Genomic DNA, 13,381 nt, shown 5'->3' on the forward strand with positions numbered 1-13,381 from the left:
TTCTGCTGGGTTTGTGATTATTTAAATCAGAAATCATTTCAACTTAGCTGTTGGAATGAGTAGTACAAAAACTAAAAATATTTCTGGTGCTTGAATGAAAAAATTATATTTTAAAATAATCTGTTTTTTGTTTGTATAATGTACATAATCTATTTAATTCTCTCCTAGATGTAATACTTTGAATTCTACATTGTTTTATTATATATATTTGTTCATTACAAATGTGTTATTTCAGATAGCATTCCATATAGAACAAGTTTAAGATTCCTTTTTTTCCTAGGTCCTTATAGTATTTTATTTCATTGGGATAAAATGACAATGTTATCTAATTTCAAAAGTTTTGTAAAGATTATGCTATGTAAAGGCCTTTCTAAGGTGAGGATTTAATGCATTGATGTCAAAATAACTTTCAGTTCAATGAATTACATGTATTGTTACATTTGTATTTTTTAATATTTTTATTGTGAAAATACTGTACAGTGGGGTTACAATTATATGGGCAAGATAATGAGTACATTTCTTATCAAGCATTGTAGCCTCCTCTTTGTTTACCCTTCCCATCCATTCCCATCCTTCCCATGCCCCCCCAATCAATCCTCGCCGCTACCCCCCCCACACCCACCAAAGTTGTAAAGTTCATTTTTCGACATAACGACTTGTATTTTTGTAATCAATTTTTAATAACTGTTTTTCATATCTTGCATCTGAAGGGTGAAAAATATGGAATACTTCACAAATTTTCATATCATCCTTGTGCAAGTGCCATGATAATTTCTATATTGTAATTTGGGTAAACGTGCTGCTGAAGCGTGTAGTATCCTGTAGATTTAAGTAGTTAATGATGCATTCTTTATACAGGCATATATCCTTGGTTGACTGTTTGTAACTAGGAAACCTTATTGTTCCTAAAAATGCTATTGATCTTACTTCTCTAAAATTCTGTGTATATTGGAAAAAATTTATATTGTTTGGTCGATTGCTCACATTTGCAATTTTTTGTCAATAACTATTTTAAGTATTTTTCATCTTAAATTTGATCATACTTTGAAGCCTTTATAGCTAGGTCCAAAAGTGATTGCTTTTCAAGTATTTGTTTATAAACTGAGTTAGCTTTGTGGAGCTAATGGATTCAAAGTAAGCCTTGCTTAAGAGCACTTCTAAACTTCTGCAGCTTAAAAATTCCTAAATGAGGTCTTATTGGCAAAAATGTCTACCTGACCCTTTACTCTTCTTCCATGTAGCAACAGACCAACCAGAATATCTTACCCTGACAGCATAGATTTTCTTATTGGAACAAAACTATTCTTAGTTAAAAGGGATCATAGAGAGATAAACAGTTAAGACAGAATCATTTAGACTAGAAGGTATTTTATCAAAATATATATATATATTTTATACCTAACATTTCAAAAGTAGCTAAAGCCAAGAAGGTGAAAAAATTTTTCACATGCATGATTACTTAATGTCCTGGTCAGTCTACCATCCAACCAAGCAGGAATTTACACTACTGCCTTTCTTTCACGAAATATTTTCATAGTTACAAGAGAAGTCTATATGTTTCTCCTCTATAATAGGCCTTAAATTGGTAGTTTTTTAATCACAGTGTTTCCTCTTGTCTCTAGGCTGTAAAGCTACAAATGATAAAGCTTTAGGTCCAACTCTACCAAACACTGAGGTAGAAACAATGGAATAATACTTTAAAACACAGTTGCCTTTGATACCCTAACCACTGCAGAACATTGCAAAACATGTGCCTTATTCTTATATTATATATATTATATATTGTATATTTATACGTGCTGATATTTTATTTCACACAGTGAAACTTATTAATTGATAATTTGTCAAATAAATAGATATTTATTACAATAAATAGATTGGAATATAAATAATAAGTTTTATAATGTACATTAGAATATAGAAATTATCAATGCAATGTCTTCGTTATAAACTTTTGGTATGTTCTAAGTGTTCTTGATCTTCTGAATTCACATTGTAAAAAAAATTGTTTTCCTCTAATCTATAAGGGATTTTACTCTGCTGCTCTCTTTATTGTTTTAACTCACTGGTTCCAAAATGTTTTCTCCATATTTCTGAATCATTCCTACTGATTATACACAAATTTTGCTGATATGATATGTAAAAGGTATCATTCTTCCACAGGACCCACGGGTCCTAGGATCCCATGTCCCAGTTATCTGCTTCATCAGATAACAAGGGCAAGATTTCTCATGCAGGCTCATGAAACATGCCAAAAGAAAGTAATTGAAAATCCTTCTCAATTCCTTACGACACTGGAATTAGCTGTAATCAATTGTGAAATGCAATGCAACTTAAAATGAAAGATGAGACCACAAAATCTGAAAGTACACTAATTCAAACTTTCAGTTTAGAAATGACCAGCCCATATGAGTGACCAAGATCACAACTGGCACAAAATTGTTTTTAATACCCCTCTTCTAATGATTATTAAACGATTTCAGTCCAGCATAAGTAGTCCAATTATGGATCTATCGTTCTATCCTAGAACGATAGATCCATAATTGTTTAATTGTTCTACCAACGCTAGGAAAACTTGACTTACAGGTCAAATATAATTCACAAAAACATTAATTGAGAAGATCGTTAATGCTTCAAAATACTGGTACTTCATTAAAACTTGGTTTTGTAGAATAAAAATGTTATCATTCTCGGCCGGGCGCTGGTGGCTCACGCCTGTAATCCTAGCTACTCAGGAGGCTGAGATCTGAGGATCGTGGTTCAAAGCCAGCCAGGGTAGGAGAGACAGTGAGACTCCTATCTCCAATAAACCACCAGAAAACCGGAAGTGGCGCTGTAGCTCAAGTGGTAGAGCACTCGCCTTGAGCTGAAGAGCTGAGGGACAGCGCCCAGGCCCAGAGTTCAAGCCCCACGACCGACAAAAAAAAAAAAGTTATCATTCTCAAACCAATGATAACCTACATTTATTCTCCTGAAAGCAATTTCCTTTTCTTATAATCTTTGAAAAATCACATTCACCAAAATAACATTTGACAAATAGACGATAGTGACATTACAAATTTTTCAAGTTTAGGGTGCAAGTTACAATTGAGTTGATTTATTTACCCAGCACTAATGCCAAACATTAAAGTGTAGAAATAGTACCACCCACCATTTGTGCTGTTCAGTAGATTCCTTGCAGAAAAGTGTCAAACAGAACAACCTCCCATAATTCAAACGCAAACACTAGCTAATAAATTAAGTTTCATCACTTAATAAGGTAAATTTTAAAAAGTCACAAGTAGTTGCCTTATCATATGTTGTTTTATGTTTTCCCTATCTGTCTAACATAGTAAGAAATATGACTTAAAGTCATGAATATGGGTACTCATCAGAGATGTGAAAAACATAAAATCTGTCTTTTATTTCTACCATATTCTTGTATAATAGGAAATCGTAGTTTTTTTCTTTTTTACAAAACTTATAATATAGAAAATATTATCCCATGTAAAATAAAATAATCACAAACATTTTACAAAGCCATTAATAGAATTTGTTAGTTAGGAATATATTCTAAGCCATTTTTTAACTTTGTTGTTGACTAAAGATTAATCTTCCAACTGGATGAGAATAAAATCATATCAAAGTGCTTCACGTCTCCAGTCTTTCAAATTGTTATTGCAGATGAATGAATTATGGAAATATAAGCTGACATCAGTACAAGTATATACAGGATTGAAACTCCATGGAATGTATATAAACCTTTCAAAATATTAAGTTTAACAGAATGTCTATCAGGAAGTTGAAATCAGAGAGGAATAATAGTAAAGACATAGAATGAATGTAAAATGGAACAAGGGGCAAGTACAGCTAGAATACTCAATGTACACATGTGATAAAGGAAGTGGTAAATCTGAAATAAATCTTGGAGAAGGGGTTGGTTGAGAATGATAGAAGGAGTCACTCTGATCCAGGAACATTGGACAATTAGATGGACATATTTATTGTAATACACTTGCACAACCTTTTGAGATTTAGTTAAAAAACACAACAAAAAACAAAAACACACAAAAATCACAACCAAACAGCACTCTCTAGAGAGGATGAATATGACCTCTCAAAATTTTAAATAGTTAATGAAGGGTAGTCTTGGGAAAAACAAATAAAGCTGTTCAAAGAGGGCAGTTTGGGGTAGCAGAGAATTTTGAACAGATTTAAATAGATTGTCTAAGGTTATGAATCACCTACATCTGCTGCAAATATTTTCTTCTGTGAGTTCTTTTTGTATGCAATGGATACTCCAGTCCTCAGCCACACTTGATAGCTTGTGAAGATAGAATGGAAGAAACAAGATAAATAACCCATTACTCTACTGGGGACAGAAGAGTCCTCTGTTTTCTCTCATCTCTCTTCACTACTCTTTCTTCATACTTTTAAGTCAAGTGATTTTGAATTACATCTTTCATTCTTTGTTCTGGCAAAGTAATTAGCCAAACTAATTTACTAAATATTATTTGCCATTTTTTCTGCCATGCTGTTTACTTATCCATGAGAGTCCATTAAACTTCACCCTTGCATTTGGTTGCCACGAAAACCCAACGTCTATGTTAATGACGACAAACTCTAATGGAAAACTTTGTCTCAAAAAAACCGTTCCAAGAAGCTGTGATCACAAATATTTAGCTATGCTTTTTTTCTTTTACCTTGAAAGTCTTCTTGTGTCTGAAGTGCCACAAAAATAAGTACTCCACTACTTTTTGGTTCGATCACTTCTAACCTCAAATATTTTGCTAACAAGATGCTTAGAGGAAACCGTAGTTTACTTCACTTTTATGTTCTCTCTTACGACTCTCCTTAGATACCATATCAGGATCAGTGAAGTTATTCTTTGCAAAATTATTTGAATAGATTATTTTTTTCTTGGTCTTGCATTTGCTCAGCAAGATGTATGGAAAAGAATAGAGTTAAATGATCCATACCTTGGGTGACAGTGTCTGTTTCAAAGGACAATGCTTCTATGTCCCAATTCTATGTCCTCCTCTTAGCTCTTGCCTGATTTCCAATTAAGCACAGCTTCTTGGCTTCAAGCCCAGTGAAGCTGAAAGACTATAAGATCTCCTCCCCGCCCCGCTACATCTTCATGGTTTCTCTTTTAAACCTCTTTTAAGTTGCCTCATTTGGACATAGAATTTATTTTCCTGTCTTCATTAAATCTGTTCTGCATTGTAGTGAGCCTAATAGGCTCTGGAAAATCACTTTAGGTAGCAAAAATATTAAGAGACTTTATATAAAAAATTTTGGCCTCCCTCCACCGCTAATATCAATATGCTTGGATAGGGCTTCTAAGAACATTGTATTCTTACCCTTTCAATTTTCTCAATTCTTTTCTGATCCCAAACTTTTTGGCTTATGTAATAAGAGAATTCTTCACTACCTCATGTTGATAAGGATATTATTTTTTGTGAGCTACTTTGAAATGTGTAATCATTGGAGTATCCAATCAGATTTTTTTCTGTTTCAGTGCTTCACGTGCAGAGACATTGTGGAAAGTGTTACAAACAGAAAAGTGTGAACCCAATATATTCTTTTATTTTGGAGGGCACTTTCTCCCTAAATATTTTTAACCAAATTATCTTTTTCTAAGAATATTTTTGGTAATTAAAGGTCAATTCACATATTTTGATGTCTTAGTTTTTTTTAAGAACTTTGAATTTCACACAGTGAGAGTGTATTTCCTGGGTAAGGACAATTCTCAAGGGAACCTACAGGATTTAGAGTAAGGTTTCTGAAGTTTGTATGTTTAGTGTGAAAATGAGCTATCTTTACCCACATTGCTCCCTCTCAACTAAGTCTCCATAGTTTTCTTTGCATGAAAGTCTATTTTTCCCAGGCAATTTTCTTAATAGTCTAAGTTGTTAAAAAGTTTGAACAATTAAAATATATCTGTCATAATTTTTAAACTCTTTTGAAATTCCTTTATCAGAATCACGTTTTCCCCAATCCTAATTCAACCTTTACCATCAAAAACAGTAACATGTTGTTTACATGATATAGTGTCCAGGCAACTATTATTTTCCAGTGGCTTTATATGTATATATGAACATAGAAGCTGATGCTGAGCAAAATGAACTCCAGATATGGAAACAGAGATTTTTTTGCAGTTGTTTTTAATGTGATTTCTATTTTCCTTGGGTTTTTCTCCCTATGGTTTGTCCTCAGCTGTATTTGATTTTGGTACCCTGTGTATTGTGTATACATTTACCTTAATTAGGGAAGTGAAGAGGAACAACAAAACGGCGAGACAAAGGATAAGCCAATGCAATATCAATACACACAAGACAATATGTTGGAAATGTACATTAGAACTTGTGAGGAGTATTGAGGTGAAAGAAAACTGTGAGAAAAATGAAAGAGGGGGTAACAAGTGTGAAAAGTTATGTATTTACTACCTTACAATTACTGTAACCCCATTGTACATCAATTTAACAATAAAAATTAAATTAAAACATAAGCTGCATAAAATATACTTTCACTGTATTGTTATAGTAAATATTATTCTTTATTTTATGTAGTAACTTTTTTAAAATCAATACTATTTGGCATCTAATTTGAATTGATTACTGCTTTTTTATCAGAGAGTCATCAAATTGATGTTATCCAACTAGACAATATTTTCACAATAAACGCGAATATTTTGAGAAAAGAATAAACTTAGTACTTTTTCATACTAAAACTGAAAACAGTTTAATTCTATGGAAACCCATAACTTTTAAAAGTAAATAAGTTGTTAAGAGGACAGAATATATGTGTTCCTCAAAATTCCTATGACTAATAACTACTCATTTTCAAATTCTAAACATTCCAAACCTGAGAGATTCAAAACAGTACCTGTTTGCATGTTATCTAATTTTGCAATAGATGCCGTTTACAATGGAGTGTTACAGAATGAGAAGTCAACAGAAAAATAGCCACATTCTGGTAGAGGATAAAATTATGAAGCATAAAGTCATCTTAGTCCAGTAGTTTCCAACTTGTAAAGGGCACTTTAAAATTCCCTTAATTCACATCATGAATATCTTATCTCTATTGTGAAAAAATACTACACCTCTGATAATGTGATGCTCTCCTTGTTCTGGAAAGAATACTACAATAAACTGGGTTGCATCATTTTTCTCCCAGTGAGATTCTTGAGATCAGAACACTTGAAAATGTTATTTATATTTATACTCTTTTTAAACTATCACAGATATTCAAGATGCTAAGGTCGTAAGATTGTGGATCAAATCTCCAATAAACTCAGAAAAAGTCAGACACAAATGGCACTGAGATTGAAGTGGTAGCGCATGAGCCTTGAGCATAAACAGGCTCAAAGACAATTTCCAGGCCCAGTTTTCAAGCCCTAGGACAAACCAATAAAACAAAAACAAGCCCCAAATGTAGCATTTTCCTCATTGTATACAGAGGCACGTAATTAAGGAAATTGCTTTCTGTATTACATATAGGTAGAAGAAAGAAGATGTCACACAATTATTCTCTTCATACAATGTCATACAAAACCCTCAAAAATTGCAATTTTTCTATATTTATAAGTTAATATCGATTTTTTGGCAATTCTGTCTAGATTATTTACTTTATCATTTTATACATGAACTGTTGGAATTATCTATTAACTAAGATCTAATTATAACTCTCTTGAAAGCACATTATAGGCAAATAGAATGCCAGAATCATTTGTGAATTTGTCAATTAAACCCCCTACTTATAAAGAATTTTGTAGTATCCTATAAAATATGAAATTACAAACAATACTAAAATATTTATGTTAACTCTAAATTCTAATTTAGCAAGATCTACAAAGTCCTGCATTAGATGAACTTTGCTATTTCTCTAGGCTTAAGATTTTGGAATCCTTCCTCATTTCTTTGGAATCCAACAGAATGATGCTTACTTACTTTTTTTTTTTTTTTTTTTTTAACAAATTTTGGGTGGGAATCATAAGCCATTTTGAATCTAGGAATGTTCTGTAATGAAGAGAGCACTTAAAACACAACTGAAGATTATATACGAGTTGCATTTCAATAGGAAATTTGACTTCTCAAATCATAATGACAAAATTAGCCCAAACTTGCAACTGTGTATTTCTTTCTTGTTGTTTGGTTTGTTTTATTAGACAAAATTATACTACCTGGTCCAGGGAAGGTATCACTATTTCATTCCACTCTCTAATCTCCTGTCTTAGTTTGAGTGCTAGAATTCCAGGCTTATATCACATTGCCCTGCCTTGGTTTGTTGGTTTATTTAATCTAGACATAGACTAGCAATTCTGAACTTCTCCAATGATATTATCCACTAGACTGACTGCTCAGAGTGTTTATGTACTATTTTCAAAGATCTTCTAACACTTGACACAGGATATGATCATTTTCAGATGCATCTGCTGGGATCTCTGATTCATTCGATCCCTTTAATAATAGTTACTTGACTCTCTTACTATCTCTCGTCCCTACCTATGTAATAGTCTCAAACTTTTTTGAAAAAAGTTCACTTGAGTACTTTCTAATATTAAAATTTATCTCTTAATTCTTACTCAGGACATATTTTCTCTTGCTTTTTAAAAACTTTTCTATGTATTCTAAGAGTTGTTTCATTTGTGTATTTGTGTATGCACATATAAGTGCCTCTGTGTGTATGTGTATGTTTGTATGTATGTATGCAAAAGCCTCAAGCTCTTATTCATCAATCTTGCTCATGACTGGTATTCCATCACCTTAGACATTCTTCCAATCCAGGTTTTGGCTGGTAGTGTGGCAAAGACTGTTCTGCCCAGGATGCATGCAAACTGTACTTCCCAGAATCCTTTACATTCTTAGGTTTTATTTCTGCAGAAGTATCAACTTTTAAACTACAAACATTTTTGTGAGTGAAAAGTCTAAGCTGTAGCCCAGATTTTTAACTCAAAAATTCATATAAAGTTAGATGAACATACACATTGTATATGCTGGGTGCACACTGTTAGAAATGTGATCTTAAGTCGGGTGGTGGAGAGATCTGGGGATTGGGGTTAAAATCCAGCCCAGGTAGGAAAGTCCCAGAGATTCTTTTCTCCAAATAACTACAAGAGAACTAGAAGTGGCACTGTGGCTCAAGTGGTAGAGCTGTAGCCTTGAGCTGAATAGCAGAGGGACAACGCCCAGGCCCAGAGTTCAAGTGCCAAGACCAACAACAACAAAATGCAAGTAAAGGAAAGAAAAAGAAATGTGATCTTAGCCACTAGTTCACTGCTAGTATAATCCCTGCTCTCTCAAGATGGACTTTTTTTTTTCCAGTTAAGTCCATGCCCTTATATCTGACTTGCATTGGAACCAGAATTATTCTTCCATTCTACTTTTTTTAAAATTTGTGCCATTAGCAAGCATGATTTAGAACGGTAAAGGCCTCATACTTCATGTTCCACTTAGGAACACTCCCATAAATCTACATACTGGACTTGGCTTTATTGTTTCGATGTTGTCTTATTTGTAGTCTTCTATATTGTATTGAACCCTTATACTTAAACACAGAACTTCTCTTTCTCCTATTATTGCAAATGTTTCGCTTACTGTTAACTCATGTGCAGTAGGGAAATAATACACAGCACATACACTCACAAAAAGAATGATCTGAGGAACTTCTTCCCATTTAAAATTTGGCTTAATTTGCAGAGCAATTATGAAGTTTGAACTAAATGTACTTATGGACAAAGTATTTATAAGCAATATAAATTTTATATTTTATCTTTACTAAGTTGTCTCTGAAACACCTGTTACCTTATGTCCAAAAGTGTCCTTGTGTTATTTCAATGAAGCCAGAAAACATTCATTAGACCTCAAGAAGCACCAACGATCCTTACTGGACTTTGTGGAAACTGATCCCAGGAGAGGAATTGAACATAGAGGAATGATAAAGTTCAAATTAAATTGTGCTTTCCTTTTCACTGTACAAGAAAAGAATCTCAAGGCTTGAATGAAACTCTGTCCCTTACTTTTTCCAGTGTGTTTTTTATTCATATAAACTTGTATGTAAACTTCTAGTTGACAGTATTACAAAAGATAATAATATGCCATGTGAAGGCCAGCATAGAATAAAAGGAATTAATGTTGCTGTGTTTTACTTAGTTTGTATTTTTTTGCCAATTGTGGGGCCTAAACTCTGGGCCTCTCCTTCAGCTCTTCTGCTCAAGGACAGTGCTCTACCACTTGAACCATGGCACCATTTCTGACTTTTTCTGTTTGTGTGGTACTGAGAAATCAGGGCCTCATGCATGCAAGGCAAGCACTCTACCACTTAACCACATTACCGGCTCCTAATAACATTGTTTTAAAATTGTTCTACTGCAAAGAAACAAAGACATGGAGGTTTAAAAGTGTCTTATGGATGAATATTTCACCCCTGAGATGATTCTCTTTTTGCAGGAGTCAGTTATCAATTCCTTTAGTCTGGTCCTGAGTTCTCCATAGCAATAAGGATTCCAAAAAAGCAGGATACTATATGATCAGCACAAGCAGCCTCTTTTCAGACCAGTACTCCTTTAAGGAGAGTCCCAAAGAACTATCTGGGGGTTGTTTTTGTTTGCTTGTTTGTTTAGATTGTCCTGGTTCTGGGACTTGAACCCAGAGGCTGGACCCTGTCCCTGAACAGTTGTCTTTCTTGCCCACCTATCCTCAAAGCTAGTACTCTACTGCTTGGGCCAAAACTCCACTTTAGGATTTTCTACTGTTTATTTACAGATAAGATTTTGACAGACTTTCCTGACTGGGTTGGCTTTGAACGTAGATAGTAAGAAAGCCAAGTGATATCAACAATATGGGCTTCTCTTTTGAAAAATAAATATTAGATGAAGCTTATTATAAAGCTAATATTTGACACTTTTTAAAAAAGAGAATATGCCCAGCAAAGAAACCATAACTTAACTCAGCAAAAGAAGGTGCACTGAATCATTTTGGAATTATTTTTTATGCTTGGAAAGATTACTATTGACCATGTCATTCCTTTTGGGGAAACTGAAAGTCATATTTGCACTTTTTTTGTTAGTCATGGTGCTTGCACTCTGATCCTGTGCGCTGGTGCTTGCACTCTGATCCTGTGCGCTGTCCCTCACCTCTTCATCTCAAGTTGAGCACTCTACCACTTTAGCTACAGCACCACTTCCGGGTTTCCTGTGATTAATTGAAGATAAGGGTCTCATGGTCTTTCCTGACAAGGCTTGCTTTGAACTACAACCTCTGGTCTCATCCTTCTGAGCAGTTAGGATTATAGATTTGAGTTACCAGCACCTGGCTCATATTTGCATTTATGTGTACTTAATGATACTATGTAGACAAAGAATGGAACTTTGAACCGAATGATGACATTGCAGCTTTTAAGAAAAATTGGGGTAGGAATAAATATGTCCTCATTTTTCCATGTTGTTATATTAATGACTCATGAGCTATGGGACTCTTACATTAGTATCCTCTGCCATCTGTGTAGGTGTAATTTAGTATTAGGCAATATTCATAGAGTAATATAGAAAGACAGATTTTTAGAAAGCAAAGGAGATCAGGTATGAAAGAACAGCATAGAAGGAGATACATTTATCACACAGATATTAAGAACTAGCCAAAGAGATTTAGAATGTTAAAGGCAATGAGAAATGAGCCTAGTTGATAACTAGTTCTTCAATAACCAAGAATATTTCCCTAGAACAGTTTCTGGTATATGTTAGTTACTATCATTTATTCCTTCCATCTGGAGTTATTCCTTCTCTTCTATCACAACTTTTAATTAGCCTCTGCCTTTTTGGTGCCATGACTGACCAAAAAGATTTCCAAATCTCACTTAGACTAGCCTTCCCTGTGACTATCTGTGACTACTCAAAAGCTTGGAATCTTTGAATTTCCAGAATTCATCTTCACTTGACATCTAAGAACATTCCTGGCATTAACTGCAGTGATCTAATGAACAAAACATTTTTTTCAACACAGTATCCTAATATAGGCAAAATGCATGAATTAGGGACTATTGTCAGGTATCAGTATGGAAGGAGCAATTATATATTCCAAGTGTGTGTTCTTTATTTTGCATTTACTGTTTTGTTTTGTTTTGTTTTTGACAGTACAGGGGGCTTAAACTCAGGGCTAGGGAATTATTCCTGAGCTTTTTTTTCCATCAAGGTTATCACTCTACCACAGCTCCAGGGCACACAAATCCCTTGGTCTTGTAATTTAATTGTGATGAGTCCCCTTCAAGCACCTTACCCTTCCAGGCCCCTAGAGCTCAGCCGTGAAGCCCATGCACCCCCCACAAAGATAGCAGGAAAAGTTACCAAAGGGTCTGACCATCTTTGTTGCAACCCACTTCTACACACGCACAAATCCAGACTGGTGACAGAAGACTCATCCATGCAGCACCTGAAATTTGCCAATTGATCACTCACCTGAGCACTGTCAGGATGTACAAGTAGAAAGATGATCTATCTCTCTTTCCCTCTCTCTCTCTTTCCCTCTCTCTCTGTCTCTCTCTGTGTAATGCACACACACACATACACGACTCAGACCAGTGCCTCTGTTCGTTCCTCATCTGGGACAATGTACAAGGTGGAGCATGGAGGCTCCCTTGAGAGAACCAGGGGCTCCCACCCAAGGGGAGCACCACTCAAATGATACAACACCACCCCGCCCCTCCCTTTCTCCAGGGCCAGATCCTTCCCCTTGGGAACAACCAGCCTTGACTCCACATTCACCAAAACCTAGGCCAGGATGCTGGGTGAAGGAGTCCTGAGACAGGCGTCTCCTCAGAGCCTGGGAAAGGAAACTAGCAGAGGGTCATGGTGACCTCAGAAGGGTGTCTGGGCAGGGGTGGGGGCAGTGTTGGGGAAATGGATGGAGTCCTAAAGCTACATACATGGACATACTCCTTACTTCTAGCTTACATGCTTCGGGGCTACTTGGTGAATTCTTGGGGAGGACAAGGAGACCAAATGGACCAAGAACACCAGCACATGTTGGCAGAGCTTGGAAAGGTGATGACCCTGTGAGAACTTTTGACAGCTGAGGGGTAGGGGAACAGGCCGGGTGTATGTGTGTGGGGGTTGTGGGGGGTTGGGAGTATTTCTCCCAGATTTTCACCTTCTGCTTTGACCCCCAGCACCCTTCACCTCCCTCTGGGTTTTTCTGGGACCCTTTTCAGGTGAAAGGATGACCAAGCACAGAAGACAAGGGCTCACACAGCTGGGGGGGGTCTATTTTCTGCATCCAAAAACCCCATGCCCAGAAAAAAGGAAAAGACAGAGAAAGCAAGTGTGGAGGTGCTGCTCCCCACCTTTGACTAAAGCCACCAAGCTCCCACTAGGGAGAGAAAGGGTGCAGATGCATGGCTCTGTGGC

At 35.5% G+C, this 13,381-nt stretch overlaps 1 pseudogene; it reads right to left on the reverse strand.

Annotated features, from left to right (window-relative positions):
• Window positions 1-714: 714 nt before the first annotated feature.
• LOC122100126 lies at window positions 715-811 on the reverse strand (annotated as a pseudogene).
• Window positions 812-13,381: the final 12,570 nt, after the last annotated feature.

Source organism: Dipodomys spectabilis, unplaced genomic scaffold (assembly GCF_019054845.1).
Source record: "Dipodomys spectabilis isolate Male_0828 unplaced genomic scaffold, ASM1905484v1 ptg000565l, whole genome shotgun sequence".
Classification (NCBI taxonomy): Eukaryota; Metazoa; Chordata; class Mammalia; order Rodentia; family Heteromyidae; genus Dipodomys; species Dipodomys spectabilis.